Source organism: Phalacrocorax aristotelis, chromosome 2 (genome assembly GCF_949628215.1).
Source record: "Phalacrocorax aristotelis chromosome 2, bGulAri2.1, whole genome shotgun sequence".
Taxonomy (NCBI): Eukaryota; Metazoa; Chordata; class Aves; order Suliformes; family Phalacrocoracidae; genus Phalacrocorax; species Phalacrocorax aristotelis.
In genome coordinates, this window is record NC_134277.1 from 138,440,702 (window position 1) to 138,459,223 (window position 18,522).

At 39.6% G+C, this 18,522-nt stretch overlaps 1 long non-coding RNA gene across 1 annotated transcript; it reads right to left on the reverse strand.

Moving 5' to 3' along the window:
- Positions 1-1,378: 1,378 nt before the first annotated feature.
- On the reverse strand, positions 1,379-18,043 carry LOC142053542 (uncharacterized). The gene is made up of 3 exons (XR_012659252.1): positions 17,526-18,043; positions 9,846-9,922; positions 1,379-7,506 (listed from the first exon to the last, which is right to left on the reverse strand). It is a non-coding gene; the product is annotated as an uncharacterized LOC142053542 (long non-coding RNA).
- Positions 18,044-18,522: the final 479 nt, after the last annotated feature.

Consider the following 18,522-nt stretch of genomic DNA (forward strand, 5'->3'; position numbering starts at 1 on the left):
CAACATATCATATGGACAGGCTGTTTCCTTAAAGATCAGTGCTAGCCTAGGACCTTATGTAAAAACAAAACAAGCTACCTCTCATCTCTCAGAAGACATCAAATATTTATTGAAATCTTCATTTATTTAGCCACCCACAGAAAACCACATACAGGAGATCTTAGTTGCTGGTTTGACCTTGACTATTTAATGAGATGTATAATGATGCCATTGCAGCAAACAGAGCCTGGCAGGACAAATGCAAGCAGGCACTGCACTAAGATCTCTCGTCTTCTACAAAAGCAGCAGTGGGAAAAAAGGTAATATTAGATGAAGGAAACAAGTCTCAGCATGTGGGATCAGCATATGGTGGCACCACATATCAGATGCCAAAAGAAGAATTAATGCTATTTGCTGGCCTATTTCATGCCATATTTTTTTCTGTGTAAGATGGCTCTGGGATGTATTGTAAAGAACCTGCATGCTGCACGGCAGCTGGTAGCAGAAAATTTGATATTATTCATAATGAAAAGTATTTGAGTAGTTTTTTCCCTTCTCTTGTATCTTGGCTATTATTTACATCTGTGCAAAGCAAGTGTATTGTACTCACAAAACACAGTCATTTTGAGAGGCTTTTTTAGAAGTAAATATTTATCTAAGGGTTATGGCAGTGAAGGAAAAAAAGCCCTTTCCAAAAGCAGCAGACAGTGTTAGAGGTCCATTAAGCTTGACACACATAAAATTGCAAGATGTGTCTCTTGCTCAGAAGACAGAATTGCACTGTGTCCCGAGCTCTCAGTCTGGGGAGACTGTAAGGAAGCTAAACATAATTTTGGTCTCTTGGGTTTCTTTATTGTACTAAGGGACAAAGTTTACAGTACAGAGGTACAGAGGGAGTGGGATGCTTTGCCTACTTTCTTTTTTTTTAAGCTTACTTCTTTAAGAGGAGTATTTGTCACAATCCTGCACAGTGTCTTCACCCCAAAGTTTTGACCCAGCCAGAGGTGAGGACAGCTGCCTGCCATCCCACTTCCCCATATGACTAGTCGCTGCGAGAAGCAGAGATGCCCAGCAATGTCATATTTTATACATGCTAAAATACGTTTCAGATGTTGAGGGCTTTTAGAAATAGACGTTGTTAGGTAGTTAAGTTTAACTGCTCTTTGTATTCACCCATAAAGATGGCCTGTGTCATGTAGATAGCTTGGAAGAATTGCATATGAATGAGGGGTGTGGAGGTGGAAAGGTCAACTGCTTTATAACTCAGGTCAAAGAGGCATTTTAATGAATGGGAAGGGCTGGGTTAAAGAAAGTTCACACTCTGGTATGGGGGAAGGGGACCAGTATCCCTGAGGGGTGCGCATATGTTTAGGACAAGCGATTAAGAAAGATTTCCAAGACAAAAGCTAAGGTTTATTTTTCAGAAAAAGACCAAATAAATTCAGTTTTTAAAAAATCCACTTTGATTATCAGTTTCATTGAGGAACGACTCTAATCCAGAGGTAGTTGACAGAGAAGTGATAAGGAAGGTGAATTTACATGTTGACTATCTGCTCTAATCGGCTCCCCACTGAGTGAACAGCCTCAAGGCATACTGTCTAAACCAGATGAACTCCCCCACTCTATCAGACCCCACAGTCAGCCACGCTCTTCTAAAAAGAGGTTTTTAATGGCCTCAAATGCCCTCAAAGCAGAGTAGCAAACCAACCTGTAGGCTATGCCTAACCCTTAGGAAGTTGGTGGACTTACCAAGAGGTTAAATTAAGGCCACCGGATATAGCCTAAGAATATCCACCTTGGAGTACATTAAAGACCCATCTTCATGCTTTCCTGTTGAGCTGCTTCCCCAATACCAGGCCCCTTCTCTCTTGCTCACACAGCCCCTTCCATGCTGCATTACCAGATTAACACCGCCTTTTCTCTCCAAATCTGTTACTCCTGAACCCACTGTACTCATCTCTGGGAGCAGCAGGTAGCTTATGGACATGGTTACAGACAAGAGCTTACTCAAATCACAATATTACTGAGATATCTGAGAGGAGAGTTTTTCTCCAGGCCAGCTCCTGCCAGTTAATAGCAGCTACTTTAGCCTGGACCTGGGGAAATGGGGATGACTGCAGTCAAGGGTCTACCACCTTCTTGCTCCTTTTGAAGAGGACTGGAAGTAACATCTCTAAGAAGCCCTTTTCGCCCGTGGGCTGTAACCTTTTACAGGCACAGGCAATACAGAGGGTAAAAGCATGCTTTGTACATTCTTTTTCCTTGCACAGCTCTGTAAACCAAGCCAAGACAGAGATTTTTTTTTCTTCTTGGCCTGCACAGTTTCATGGCAACAACTTTTCAACAAGCATTACCAGAGATATATTATTTCTTCTGCCATAGAAATTGAAAACAGATTTCCATTGTAAAAAAGATTTTAGCAATGACTTTTAATCAGATTTTTCCCTGATATCCACTGAGCACCACAAGTCAATTCTCTCACCGGAATAAGACCATTGTGGCCTCTCCTTCATGTTTTATTCACTTTGTATATCTCCATGGACACTTAATGAACAAACAAAAAAATACTCTGTCATATCTGTCTGCATGCAGTGGAACTTAGAAGTGCACTTAAGAAGCAAGATTATAAACGATTTTAAAAAATGTATTCCTATGAGCCGTTGGGGGTTTTTTCCTGCAGAATGAAAATGTCTTAGAAGAAGAAGACAAGTGGTATAAAATAAGGTAAATATATACTGGCATATTGTCACAAACTGCATGAAGCTTTTAATAAAAGGGTTTATTAAGAGACCTGTTATAATGCAACTGCCAGGGGTTAATGGTGCAAAAACATTGAAATAAGTTTCCCTAGTTAAGGTCTTAGGCCAAAGTTTATTGACAACATGGGGATATTCTGCTGGATTTGATAGACCCAGATGAGATCTCTTTATAACATTCTCCTGGAAAAGTTTTCTTGTTGAAATTTTTTGGTTGTCAGTCAAGTGGTAGAGATCCTCTGGAGTTTAAGAGCCTAGTGGTAATCAATGTGATCAGCTGCATTGTCATTGTATATTATCTACTGTACAAATCACCCAGAAGACTTAAATCATAATAAAAGAATGGAATATTTAGATTAGGCCACCTAAATCTTAATATATCTTCAATATATATTTTCTTCACTTCAAATTATATATTTCCCCCCAAAACGTAGACACAGATGTAGACACAGTTGCCAATTTTTAAAGGAGTGAAAGGGTGCAAAGGTGAAAATATATCATTGGTAGTTCTTGATTAAAAGTTTAGTTTCCCTTCTTGAGGAATTCAGAAGGAAAAGCGAAGGCTTTATGGCTTGGGCATTCTCCTTTCACCTTTACAGTACACAGAGATAAATAAAGCCGTTACACTGCACTGCAATGTGTAATGACAATTACCTCCCCATCTGGCTCTTGTGGGGCAGAATATCCCTAAGATTTGAAATTTGGGAAAGAATGACATGGGGGATTCCTGTTAATAACACATAAGAGGCAGGGTTATTTTCTGGTTTTACAGGTGAAGCTGCCAGAGGTTTGTTAAATCCATGCATTTCCAGCAACAGGAACCCTTCAGAGAATCTGAAAACTTTTTTATTTCAAGGACCTAACCAGCAAATGTACACCCTCTCGACAGTGGAAAGAGACCAGGGAGACTGTTGCTGCTTTTCTGTAGACGCTGCCATGGGGTAGCTCGATTTTGTTCAAGACAGTGACTACCAGAAACTCACATGATCTAGCCATCCAGCATCATTTACACCCAATAAACAATGCATAGATTACAAAGCGTCTTACCTCATCCCTGTATTTGACCTAAATTGCCCACACCCTTTGCACATATCTCAACTGACTTCTCCCACGAAATGGGGGAGGGGAAGATTATAGGCTGGCTTTTCCACAGGGGAACGGAGTATCATATGACTTAGTGAGCTCTGAGGACATGTAAGGATGTATCACATAATAATTGCATATCTGAATATTTTCATGAGAACATCTCATCCCAGCTGATCCAGAATCCTTCCTTTGAGGGATTGAAAGATCTCAGTCCCCTACAGAATGAAAGAAAATGAATCACAGAATCACAGAATCACAGGGTTGGAAGGGACCTCCAGCGATCATCTTGTCCAACCCCCCTGCTTGAGCAGGCACACCCAGAGCAGGGGGCACAGGAACACGTCCAATGTGAGTTTTGAATGTCTCCAGGGAAGGAGACTCCACAGCCTCCCTGGGCAGCTGGTTCCACTGCTCTGTCACGTGCGCAGGAAAGAAGTTTTTTCTAGGTTTTCTAGTGTTTTCTAGTGTTTCTAGATGAACAATAGGGCAAAGCAGTGAGTAAGTCAACACATTTTTGTCAGCCTACAACAAACTCAAAAATGGCTACATTTTCTGTGGTAAATTTCATTTGGAGAAGAAATTAAGGAAAACCAGAAGCCTATTAAAAAAAAATATTACAAAAGTGAAACCTTTGTCTTTTTGGTGCTTCAGTTTATTATTTTTAAAAGTTCCATAAATTGTGAGATTTTTCATAGCTGATAGTTCCCTGCATCCTGCTACTCTTTAGTCTCCAGGCTAGTTCTATTGCTGGGTGAAACAGAAAGATGTCTTAGAGCCAACACTGCTTTGCATAGTGAGTCACAAGCTGGAATAGCTAAAAAGAGCTCTGCAATTTATTCCTGGTCTTAAACGGGAACTGACTTTGATTCTTTTGGTCAGACTTCTGCTGGAAACCTTGCCTTGTGAGCCATCATTAACACTTCCTGTCTTTTTGCATATTTCGCTTGATGTTATTACAAGCAATAATCACTGAATTTGGAAATCAAATGCATATTTGAGGGAATCAAGGACATTCAAAGCATTTCAAGGTGACTTTCACTTAGTGAATGAACTGATTCCAGATAACAGAGATTTCATGTAATTTTAGATAGAGTTGGCAGTTCAAAGTCCAGTGTGTTCTGTTATAATATATAGAAAGCAGCCTGTCAGGAAAGGAACAGACTGATTCAATGAGACACCCTTGGAAGCAATAGAATTACTGTCATTAGATCTCTCTAGATCAGGTGATCTCAAATAGTCACAGAAGAGTGACTAGAGATGTGCTCCCACTGATTATCCATTTATTAGGACTTGTAAAGGGTAATAGAACCTCAAAACTGCCTGCCTATCAGAACAATTAAAATAATTCTGGGTTATAGGAATGATGTAGCAGAGCTTTTTGGTTATAAACATTGCAAAAACACCCAATACACTTAGTAGAGTGGCTCTGAATACATAGCAAAGTATCAAGACGCATTAAAAACATCATCCTTTCAGGCTATGTGTTCCCTTATGTCACTAATTTCATAACCTATTTTAAATCTACCCACTCACTGCCAGTCTGCAATACTTCAGACAGCATCCCACTTTATAAGACAATGTCCTGAGAGCTGACATCAATGGAAAATGCAAGCATTCGGTTCTCTGCCAGATTTAGCTGCACACTGCTCAATGGCCTCTTAGGAAACATGATTTTTTTTCCCACTACAGTTATCTCACTTAGTAGATGGCATGTTTCATACTATAAAATTCCTAGAATGTCAGCTTCTAGTCTTGTGATAAATTCAATATCCTTAAGAAAGAAACAATGAAAAGTTAGTGACTGAAAACAACTCAGTAATAGAAAATGAAGCGTGGATAGATTTTCTTACTTGGCATATGTGAGAAGAGTGTAAACTACCCAAATTAGAAGTGAGGAATAAACTCCACTGGAGGTGGTTCACCCTTGATTTAACCTTTGACTCCAAATATATAAAACCTTTTGTGATTCCCACAAGGAGTCCAGCAAGTTTCCACATAAATTGCTCTGCTAACCACACTTCTGTCTCATGCTTTTCACCAGCCTTCAGAAAGTTTAAAAGGTTCTCCTTCAGATATCCTCACTCCCCAAACATCCTGCCTTCCACCCCTCAAAGACTATTTTGTATTCATCTACTTTTATTTTGTCAGGAAGCAGAATAAATGCACATTGCAGTTGTGGTGTTCCTTATTTTAGCTAGGGCCTCCAGTAGGCATAAGCGTGCAAACTGGAGCAGAGTCCCAGGAGATGGCTGTTTGCAGTTTGCCAAACAGGGCTGATGCAGTTTGCCAAACAGGGCTGAACACAGTATGGATGATTCACCCTGCTGATGCTGACTGTTTCTCAAACTTTGGAAAGGAGTCAGAAATGGCATGGTAGAGGAGCAATTAAAGATTATAATCTTCTCTTTGATACAATATTTTCATATGGGACTGAATCACTCGTTTTCAGATAGTTCTGAAGAGTTGAAACGCTTTGTTCAAGCTCATTCTCTAAATGAAAGAGCCTTTATTTAAACAAACATTTTATTTTATTTCAATTTTTTTTTTTAATTTTGACAAGGACCTGTTTGTCTCCTCGCCCCCTAAAAAGCTGAGTAAACACTGAAAATGTCTAGCTCTATGTCTGAATACTCAGAGTCATGGCTAGGAAAGAGTTCTTTTCATGTGCATGACTGCAGACAGTCCTCTCCAATGTGGACTTGTGGTCTGTTTGTGGCCACATAATTTTGTGACTGTTGAGAAAAGTCTTCTATACATAACCCTGAGACCATCAGCTTGAATGGCTTCAGACCAGTTAGCCATTCAGTTACATATAACATCTACTGAGAGAGGTCACCTGAGAACTTAGTTGGTACCTAAGTCTTATTTAACTAGATTATAAATACCAGCTCCCATTCAAGATTTCAGGTCTCTGGGTTCATGTTACCTGAAGGGCAGTGTAAGTCTGGCCATAATCTCTTGTGACGGCTACATCCATTGAAATAATGACACCATGAATCACAAGGGTAAAACCTGTGTGTACAAGAAGCAAGAGTTTTCTTGGCAGCTGACCCACTGAGATAACGCTCACCTTTGGAAGATGTCCAGAAACCTTGGCATCTTAGCAACAATATAAAATAGCAACAATTCTTCCATCGTTCCTTCCTGAAATACAGCCAAATACAGTGGAGACTGAAAATGTGAAATCCAGAGCTAGGCTCACAAGGAAGTTTTAACTCATTATTAAACCACTCAACTGTCAGGATACCTCAGCTCTGAGTTACGTGGCTAGTAGGCTCTAGGCATATGATACCCCCAAAGCCAGCAAGCTATGCAAGTGGCGCGCGTTAGCCAACAGAAACTGATAAGATTTAGATCACAGCTCTAGCCTGTGGGGAGCCCCCTACTCCCATACTGATTTCAAACCATCAGCTTCACCTTGGTGTGAGGTCCTTCTGCCAGTCCTTCTCACAAATTATGGCCTTAGCAGTGGCTCCTCCATAAGTGGACTTAGCTGTGGATTTATGTAATAGAAGTGCAACTGGAATAGGTTCATTCATGTTCTGTAAGGTGGTTGAACCTACATTTTCAGTTCTCAAACCACTGAAGCAGATGCTACCCTGGGATGGAAAAGAGAACATTCTTCTCAGTTGCTCTTGTAGAAGCTATATCCATCCTTGTAGACTCGCTAACTATTCATTGTGCCCTAGAAAAATGACAAGAATGAACATGTCTCTATAGCTCACTGCTTTCTTATGATTCTCATCTGGGAGAAGAGAAGAATCTCACTTTCTGCTCTCTCCTCCAATTCAAAATTTAAATATTTGAAAAGTACTCTGTCCACAAGAAACCCAAGGCTTAGCCACTTAGTTCTTCTTTCCTTCCTCTGATCTAATGACTATTTAATTATTCCCTGGAAAGTGGAAGTTAAGAGAACTCCACTCCAGCCTACTATCAAGTACTTTCTTAGAAAATGTATTCTGGGCCTTGTTTCTGCTTCTGTGAGGGCTCAAACTGTTGAAGATCATTAGAGGTCTGAGGTACTGCAACTCCATATTTTGTGCAGGGCGTTTTCTAATAGATGTGGACTGAAAACGATTGTCAGTTGAGCAAGAGAGATGGAGAGGACCTAATCTGTAAAGGGAGTTATGCATCAAATGGCTTCTGAGAATTAGATATTTTTAAAAATGAGGCATTTCTGGCATACTCAAAGGTAAAGATTTAGGGACTTTGCTAATAAGCATATAAGTGACTGTGGACTTGGATGAGTCTAAAATAAGGCAAAGCAAAATGTTGCATTTTGATGACTAAAGCAGCAAAGACAACCTGAAGTCCCAGTTAATTTCTTCCACACTTTTCAGACTGAGAGTCTTAAGTCCTCTGGTGACTGTAGCTTTCTTATGCTTAGCATTGCAATGACGTGCCAGGGATTGCATGCAGACAGCAAGAGAGATATCCCAAGTGTCATCTCACCATGGAATTACCACAGATCGCTCTGGGCTGTCGTCGTCTGCACCTCCAACTTAAGTTACGTGTTATGAGATAGGGCAGATGTATGGGGCTGTCCCTACCATGCTGTGTGAGGCAGCCTGATAGACCAGGTCGCAGAGGGCCTGCAGGCACTACTCAGGCTGTGGCAAACTGTACTAAGAAGAGCTACTGTAGCACAGTAACACATCTAAAGGAACACTGACACTTCCAAGAACCTTTCCTTAAATGCCTTGAGGAGTTTAACTAGCAGTTTCATACCCTATGTCATGACTGTATTGCAGGAGAAACTCTGAAAATAGCACATATTTTTTTGATCCTGCTGCCAAAGGAAGAGATGGGATATCTGGCGGCAGAAAGCTGCTGGTTCTGGCAGTAGGAGCACAGCCAGGAGAGAGGCAAGAGTCAGCACTTGCGCTGGACATCAGGGCTCTAAGCTGCTGCTTACTTTGACTTCACGTCAGCTCAAACTTGTGACATGCAATTAGAGAGGGGCACTGCAAATTTGTCCCCAGAAATGCAGCAGTGAGATTACTTGAATAACAGGAAGTTCATTGAATCCCTTTACATTCACAGTATTACAAACATGAAGTTTATACGGCAAGAAAGACGTTTATGCAACAGGAAGTGTAACAAGAAGAGATCCAGCTGGTGGTAACCTCAATTAAATTCACAGAACAGCAGAAATACAAAACCTGGGAAGACCGTCTGCTCCAGTCCTTTGGACTGAAGCTGGTCAATGGTCTACACTGAGATCATCCCTCACAGATGTTCATCTAATCCATTCTAAAAACCTCCAGTGAAGGAGACTTCACAATTTCCATAGGAGAACACTTTCAGTGCTTTCACAGTCAAACAGAAGCCTTCTCTTATACTCAGTGAGATCACTTTTGGTGAAATTTAAGCTAATTTGTGTTTGTTCTTACTCTATTGGCCCTGAAGAACAATTTATAATCATCTTCTTTGCAATAACATTTTATAGCAATGGAAGGGAGAAAACTGTTTCCTGTCTTTCTGGGATCAAGTAGAAGGAATAATTACCTCCCACATCATTGTCAGCTCTTGTGAATGCAACACAGAGTAAGATTTGCCTGCTTAGCTACAGCGTGGGATTTTTTTACTCATACTTAGTCTGTGTTCTACTGCAACTGCACTTTTTTTTCTGGTATCCTATAACTAAACGAAAACTCCAAAATCTTGCCTTCCTCTGAAATATATATTGTATTCTCATTGCATTGTTTAAGTAATTAGCCAGTAAATAAAACTTTTAATCATTTAACTTAGTAGTCTAAGGGAAAATAGAAATCACTGTAAGTATGAAGGGTGTATATATACGTGTCCTTAATCTTTCTTTCTAGAACAGACTTGCTCTTCTCTCTTAAAAATGGAGCTCCCCAGTGTGCTGGAAATTACTCTGCACAAAGTGTTATGAAAATCAAAGGGTAAATTTTACTGTTACAAAACATTGATTAAGGCTGAATGAATACTTGCAACTTATGTATTTATAAAAGAAAATTAATTAATTGATACCAGAGGCATCAGCATGTGTCCTCTTACTTTGGGTAAGCTTAAAGAAATTGCTTCAACACATAGTCCCATAGGAGGTCATTAGTCACCTTCTCAAACAGAAACTTCTGAAAGAAAAAAAGAAATATTTTAGACCTTCACTAACTCAGAGGTTTTAGGAATAACCCATTTCTGCTTCCAGCATCTACAAAGATACAGGATTAGTCACTATGAGCATACACACACTGTCATTTGCAACCAAATGCAAGAAGCCAGTGTAACTAGTAAGAGCACTATGTTTAAAAAATGTTATACTTAAAATAGATTTAAAATAACAATACAGTAATGCCTGGGAATCCTGCACTCTTTAGTTTTGGGATTAAAAAGAGTTCTGACCTTAGTAATATTTTCAATGTGTAGAAGAATATTTAATGACTAGGAATTAATGATCAATGATCACAAAGAGAAAAAGTGATGACAAAAGGTAAGCAAAAGGTAAGTTACTGAATGATACCTGGTAATGTTGGAACAACTGTGCTGATGCTGAAATTCATCAGTATATCTTAGATCATAAGAACTATATCTTAGGTCATGTGATTAAAAAGAAAAAGAATGAAGTTCACATCCTTGTTAAAGCATAAATAATATTTCTTCATCTTTCTTTCTCTATTGTAATAAATTTTCAATTGAAGTGACTCTGTAGCTTCAATACATGAAGTTCAATATTTTATAGAACTTGTTATGTGTTCTTTACTCTCCCGTTTTTCTCAGTTGCAGAGTGGTATTATAAAAACACAGCAGAAGAGATAAAGTAAATCAAAGAATTAGAAGGCTAAATTAGGATTTAATTCTTATGTATCTATATTTTGTTAAAGTTAAAATAAAAAGTTAGAAATATCTCCGTGTTAATCTAGAATAGCTATGTAATCAAGAGGAAGAATAGAAGTGTATAGTCTGAAAATTGAATCACCTGTATTATCTGTCAGGAGGCAAACAGAAAGACACAGACGAAAAACTAAAAAACTTTTTGAAAAAAACAGTCATTTATATTTGAGTGTGTTTTCATGCCTCCTTAATAATTTTGTTCTTGACTCAATAAATAATGGCTATCTACAGACAGGAGAAGCCTTAGGCAGTTAAGAGTATTGTACATAGAAGTGTTATTGTTTTTATGGTTATTGTCGTGGTTTAACCCCAGTTAGCAACCAAGCCCCACACGGCTGCTCACTCACCATCCCTCCCCACAGTGGGACGGGAGAGAGAATCAGAAGGGCAGAAGTAAGAAAACTCATAGGTTGAGATAAAAACAGTTTAATGACTGAAAATAATCATGGAAAGGAAAGGGAAAGGGGAAGGGGAAGGGGAAGGGGAAGGGGGAAGGGGAAGGGAAAGGGGAAGGGAAAGGGGAAGGGAAAGGGGAAGGGAAAGGGGAAGGGAAAGGGAAAGGGAAAGGGAAAGGGAAGGGAAGGGAAGGGAAGGGAAGGGAAGGGAAGGGAAGGGAAGGGAAGGGAAGGGAAGGGAAGGGAAGGGAAAGGAAAGGAAGGGAAGGGAAGGGAAGGGAAGGGAAGGGAAGGGAAGGGAAGGGAAGGGAAGGGAAGGGAAGGGAAGGAAAGGCAAGGAAAGGCAAGGAAAGGCAAAGAAAAGAAAGGAAAAGAAAAGAAAAGAAAGGAAAAGAAAAGAAAAGAAAGGAAAAGAAAAGAAAAGAAAAGAAAAGAAAAGAAAAGAAAAGAAAAGAAAAGAAAAGAAAAGAAAAGAAAAGAAAAGAAAAGAAAAGAAAAGAAAAGAAAAGAAAAGAAAAGAAAAGAAAAGAAAAGAAAAGAAAAGAAAAGAAAAGAAAAGAAAAGAAAAGAAAAGAAAAGAAAAGGGGAGGAAAAAAACAAGTGATGCAACCACTCACCACCCACTGACTGATGTCCAGCCCATCCCCAAGTAGTGATTGTTGCCCCCCTGACCAACTCCCCCGAGTTTATATATTGAGCATGACGTTACATGGTGTGGGATATCCCTTTGGTCAGTTGGGGTCAGCTGCCCCGGCTATGCCCCCCCCCAATTTCTTGTGCACCTACCTGGGAAGCACCATTTTCACCATGGGAAGCTGAGAAGTTCTTGACTTAGTATAAGCACTGTTTAGTAACATCGGTGTGTTATCACATTATTCTCATACTAAATCCAAAACACAGCACTATACCAGCTACTGGGAAGAAAATTATCTCATCCAAAATCAGGACAGTTATATACCCCAATATTATGAACAGCCATGTTCTAGGGTTCATGACGCCATCTTACAGCTAACTGATTAATGTGTTGGATTTTAAAATCAAACCCATTATTCAGTTAAAAATCAACCATAAATATTTCTCACTAACAGATGTTTTGTAAGACACTTTGACATAGTTCATTAGATCTCTCCTAGCTCATGTGTGCTGCAAGTCTAATAATGTACTGTAGGCTTTAAGAATGGGATTTATCTTCTGGCAGAATTTTGTTTTGTGTATCTGTATACATCACTATGATTTAATAAAAATCTCCTTGATATAACCCTGTTGCATTCCCCACTGCAATACAGTCTTGTTGTAGCAATATCTTTTCAGAGCAATGAAACAACAGAATTTAAAATAAAGCTTAGGAAGACCTGAAAAATGTGTTGCTGTTGTGTGAAAAATGGGCTGTCCTCTGTGGCAGCTCAGTATAACACATGGAGGTGAACACTGACTCACCATCTTTAATTTCTCAGACTAAAAATAATAATAAAAAAAGCTTCTGATAAACATGATCCAAGATGCAAATGAAAAGATATATAAATGAAAAAGTGAAAGCTTTTTTAACTGTGCAAGTGTCTGTTCATGAGGATTTGGTTCTTCACATGTTGTTCCTCCACCAGCCCGCACCACCCTTACCACTGTTTCAGTACCTCTTGCTCTTGGCCCACCTCCCTTTACAGTCCCCTTCTGCCTTCCCTCAGTCCCCTCACACTACTAACGCCATGCAAACCCAACTTCTTCCTGCCAGCTGCCTGCCAGGCTGTGCAGTGAAGCGGCTCGGCACAGGGCTGTCAAGTGGGGAGGACCAAAGCAGTGGGACCCAGAGCAGCTTCAGCTGCCCAGACCCGGCACTTTGGGTGCTTGGACACCCTGCTTTCCCCACTGCTTTCGCCTGCATCCCCCATGGCTGGTAGATCAGATGTCCTTGTCCATCTAGGAGACAGGTGGGGGGGAGAGCTTGGATTTCCACTAATGACCAAATGTTAGAAAAAAAGTTTTGTGAATGCTTGATACCTCCTGGTGTCCTAGAAAGAAGTAAATGGCAGTGGGTGAAGTCGGTGGAGGAGATGTGCCTCTTTGAGATGCCTACTCCAATGCAAACAACGGCGCTCTGCCGTAGCCCTGGGAGGTAGAGACGAGACATGGGAAAAGGTCAGACTGGCTGGGGTGACACTGCTCATCTGATGGGCAGACATCCTTCTGCATGCAAACACTGACACCCTTAAATCTAGGCTCTATGTAATTTTGCAACATTTTTTTCTTGCCACACAACACATGCTAACAGAGACCTGCAGGTTCAATTTATGTTCTGTTCTGGGGTGTTGTACAAGCAAAAGGTGATGCAGGCCTGGGAAATGAAGTAATATCTCACTTGTAATGAAGTGGATGAAAAAAAGGATGATAGCAATGTCTACAATTCATTTCCTTAAGAGCTGTGGCTGCAACCTTGGCCAGTCCAGAGTAAAGCAAATTTATTTATTTCACCCTTTTATTTGTTTTACACCAGACGAGACTCTGGACCCATAGCTCCTTACCATAAAACACCCAATACTGTAATGAACTAAAACATGTTTTAGATTTCGCTTTCTTGATAGATATGGAGGAATAAGTTTCATCTTTTTCATTTCACTACTGATATGGGAGACCATGGCTCTGACTAATGATAATTGAGGTAGAGTGTGATAATTTCTATACAGGTTATTTATGATGCTATACTGATACTGAATAAAATAGTCAGCACCTGAATTAGGCGTATATCTCTGAATGCTCAAATAGTAACATGTTTTGTAATCACAAATTAAATAGCCATATGAGAGAGTGTGGCCTGTAAAGATGCTACTAATAAAATATGAAAATAACCCTTGGTCCTATTTCTTTTTTTGGCAACCTGCTTTAATATTTTTATTCTTTAATTCAAAAAACCCATGACCTTTCCAATTATCTGGCAGTTTACTTCCATTTCAAATCCTGACAGAGGAGGTTTGCTAGATACACGCAAAGTAAGTCTGAAGACTGATAAAGTGTCAGTGCTGGTTGAGGTCCAGGCAGGAGTGGAAACAAACACTGAATCTAATCCACAATTATGAATTCAATAGTTGTGGTAGACAGACATTTGTATCTATATCCAAATGACAATGCCAATGATTTGGCAGCAGGAAGGTAGAAATACAAGAATGGATGGCAGATGTGATCTCAAAATGAGAAGGATCATTGGGTCTCAGGCTGAGAAAATGAAGGGTTTACAGTTCTGGAACAAGAAGTGAACCCATGGAAAAGGACTGGGCTATGTTGTCAAAGGTCTACGTTACATGACAGCAGCCACTTGCAGCACCTGACAGACAATATTATTTATGGGAGCACATTATATGTTATTACTTATATTGCAATAGTGCTTTACCTTTATGCAACTCTCTAATTCCCCAGCTCTTAAAGAAAAGCAAAGGTTCACCCATGCAAGTAAAAATGTTACAAACCCTGAGTATCATTAGACATGATATTCAGCACACAGAACACTGAGCTTTAAGCAGTTCTAGTAAACAACAATAACTTCACTGAAACTCCTGGGATTGGTGCTTAATGATCTGAACTCTCTCAGCGCCTGATAGCTGTTGATATGCTGAGTAGTTGGCTCGTGACTAGCTTCCCTCAGACCACTCTGTAGCCCAAAGAAGGACTACACCTTATCAAAAATCCCAGTTTGTGCCCATGGGACATTTCTGATAGGCTGCATTTCTTCAGTTCTGCTCGTTCTGCTCGGCTCATAGGGAAACTTTGAAACAAAGTAATATTCTCTACATTCAATTCTCAGTAAGAAATCTCCCTTTGGCTCATTTTCACTATATTATTTCAGAATTTCATCGCTGCTTTGAAAACCAAAGGTGACAAAGAAGAATGGTAGAGGAAAGGTTTAATGATCAAAAATTTACAATTCCTTATAGAAACCTTGCTATTGCTGTTAAGAACATTAATTCCACAGGAAATTTTTCGTTTTCACCAGAGCCCAATTTTCCAAAATGTTTTTAATCAAGAACTTTAGCCATCTAGGAAATCCAGTGCTGTTGCTGCTACCTAACAGCGTTACCAGAATTTCTTTCTTTGCAAGCTGTTATTCTCAGTGACACTGGTATAATATATGGTTTTTGTTTAATACGTGGCCTGTGTCTGCTGTATTCCTGTGGTGTATTCCAAATCATGACAGAGGCAAACAGCGCAGAATGCAGGAATGGGATGTATAGGGCTAGAAAGAAAAGCACTTGGAAAGTTTTTATTAGGCTCTAACACTAAAGAATACTTGAGTTTTGCCAGCTATTGCTTAATAGAACCCTTGATCAGACACATATACAAGGATGGATATCTCTTCAAAATCCAAAAGCCTGCTTTTGTAGAGAAGTTTTGCAAATTACATAAAGTAAATTTTAAAAGAAATGGGCAGAGAGTGCAAGCTAATCTGTGTAGTGTGAGGAGGCACTATTTGTAAGTCTTAAGTGTTTTACAGGAGGGTGTCCTATAAATGATAGACCAGAAGTGAAGTGATAGAAAGTGGAATAGCTTTCTAGCTAATTCACAAGACTACTTCTGATTTCATATGCCATTTTCAAAAAAAAAAAAAAAATAAAATACAGGGTTTCCTTCTGAAAGGCTTTTCTTTTCAGGCATAAGTAACAGTAATAAAATCATCCTTTACTCTATATACAGAGGCAGCTTTCCATTGTAATTCAACCCATATCCATGTATTGCTAATCAGAACAGCTACCGACTGCATGCATAATTTAGTGATGGATAGAATGCCTTAATGCATTAATACCATTACATGCCAATGTAAACATAAAGAGTTTGAGATACATGTACTGCTGGAATTCTAACTAGTCATCAATAAAAATAATCAGGCACAGCACATAGGAAGGAGCAAATTCCTGGAGCGTTTCCCATAGATCTCTGGTACAGGAACAGTTAGCAGATATTATGCACCAAAGGCCAGGTGGGATGGAAACTGCCTTGGTTGATAAGCACAGAGTTAGGATTCAGATGGTAAACATTTAATGTCCAGATCTGCCACAGGTTAGCTGATAAATGGAGGATAATTCAGGTAGCTATTTCATGTTCCATTTCTTCACGTGCAAACTTAGGACTGTATTCACTGTGGACAAAACACACTGCTGGGTGTACGGCCAGAGCACACTCAGAGCACTAGAGAAAAGACAAGGAGTTGGGGGTCTGTTATACCCATGCTGCTTTTCTCTTTAGCCTGGGAGTGCTCTCAGGGACTGTGTTTATACCATACATTTGAGGAAATCTCTGGAAACTAAGTAGATGGGATTAAAGCCTTCCTGAAACTCATCTTTTCTGCCCTCTCAGTACAGAACCGATATAGTAAATTATTTTTCCCTTTCCCATTCGTGACACACAATAGGAGCTATAATCCCATGTTCATATTTACGGTAAAGACTAAAAAAAATTCTACAGAAGTTTGAACTTGTAAATCTGAAAACTTTGTTTTGCAAAGTGTCCAAATTACATTGTGAGCTGTAAAAAAGAGAACAGTTCTCCCACGCACTGTAATGCTGACTCATGCACTGCAGGATTACCAAGGCATTGCTTCCCTGGAGGATTATTCAATTACTCTGGGGAAACTGTAGCATATTTGTCCCTCCCTCTTCATGACCATTCATGAAAACACCTACTGAATATTTTCCTGCTGCAGGCAACTTCTCTGATCTGTGTTCTGGCAGGAAGATACTTCTGCCTTCCTGGTTTAAATTTTGAGCTTCAGAAATGTAAATGGCCTGAGAAACCTAAAGAGCTTTCTATCTGCCCAAAATCTAAAGAAAGACCATGACTATTGCTCTTGGCTGCTCCAGACAAAAGACTTTGGTAAAACAGTTACTGCAGATTGCTTTTCATTTACTGTAGACCAATCCTGACTGTTGAGTTTCCAGTGTACAAGTTTCAGCAATAGGAAGACAACAGTGAGAACAGAAACTTGCCTGTTGCAGATGTATGTCAGGTATTAAACAGATATATATTAGGCTAGCACTATTAATTACCTTGGAATGAGTTTGCATTAAGTGTTTGTTTATATTAAGGTTTTGCTCAGTGAACATGAAGAATTCAGACTTTCATTAATTGCAAAGTGATTTCTGAGACTAATGATAATTGCAATGTTGAAAGAGAAGTACACACCACTTCATTTAAGAAGAATACAAAGGAACTAAAGGACTGACTCCTGGAAATTGCTTCTGTTTAAAGCTATAAGTTAGTCTTTGACACATGCTACGAAATGTTCACTACCCTTGTAGAATTAGGTCTGATGCCCCCTTCCCCTTCGCCCCCCCCCCCCCCCCCCCCCTTTTTTTAATAGTTAGGACATTTTTAAGTGCCCAACACCACAAGCACTCATACATGTGATTATCTTTGCAGACACAAATAAATACTCAGCAATGGTCTTGCTAATATGTACTAAATTATTTACCTTCTTTAAATCCTGAAGGATCAGGAGCTGTTGTTGTAGCATAAAGCTGATATTTAACTCCTCAGGTAAAACAGATTTTCGGTGGTGTTTATAGGCATTTAAAAGGTACCTTAAAATAATGCTGACAATTTTACAGAAAATATAAGGAAAATATTATTTCTTCTGGCAAAATTTTATATTTTCTCTTGGCAACTGCTTCCTCAAACAGACCAAGCTCAGTGTGATTTGAAAACTACAGGAACATTAGACCTGAAGGTTAATTCCAACACTCTGAGGAATCCTCTGTGCTGTTTCTTGCTCCTGTGCTATGTACAAATCCACTTAACTCCAACTTCCAACATGCCCCCCTGCCCTGACCCTGGGTATCAGATAAGCGCTGTGGGCATAAGCCTTTTTCCCTTAGCGCTGGAAGCCAGCCGGCTTCTTCCTCCCTGCCCAAAGACCTTGTCTGACATTCAGGCACCTCGGCTGTAAGCCGAGCTGCTGCCCTCCTCCCAGGTGCTGACTCCAGCGGCTCTTCTAAGATATTTCAAAAACCGTACTGAAGATCCAGTTAGCCTTAGGCCCTAGTTCAGCCAAGCAGCGAGGCACAGGTTTAAATTTAACTGTGACTGCAGTGAAATTGGTTATGCGCTTAAAGTTAATAGGTGTATTATTAACTTGCATGAGGATCAGGCCTTAATGAACATGCCCCCATCAGCACGTAATGTTACACTTACAAGGAACTGAAAATAATTTTGAAACTTCAGTATTATTTCTATTCTACAGTTCCAAATAAACTGAGTTTCCTTTCTGTTTGCAATATATTTATCGAAAACGTATCAACTTCTCCCATAGAATAATTTTTAAAATATTTTATTTTAAACCTCAATATTCCTCTGGAAGTGTGTAAGTACTAGTAATTTTGCCATGAAATTAAGGGCATAAATAAAAAATACCTTAGCCATGACACCATTTTTGCACAAAAGTTATTTTCATTGGGAGGTAATTTTTAATT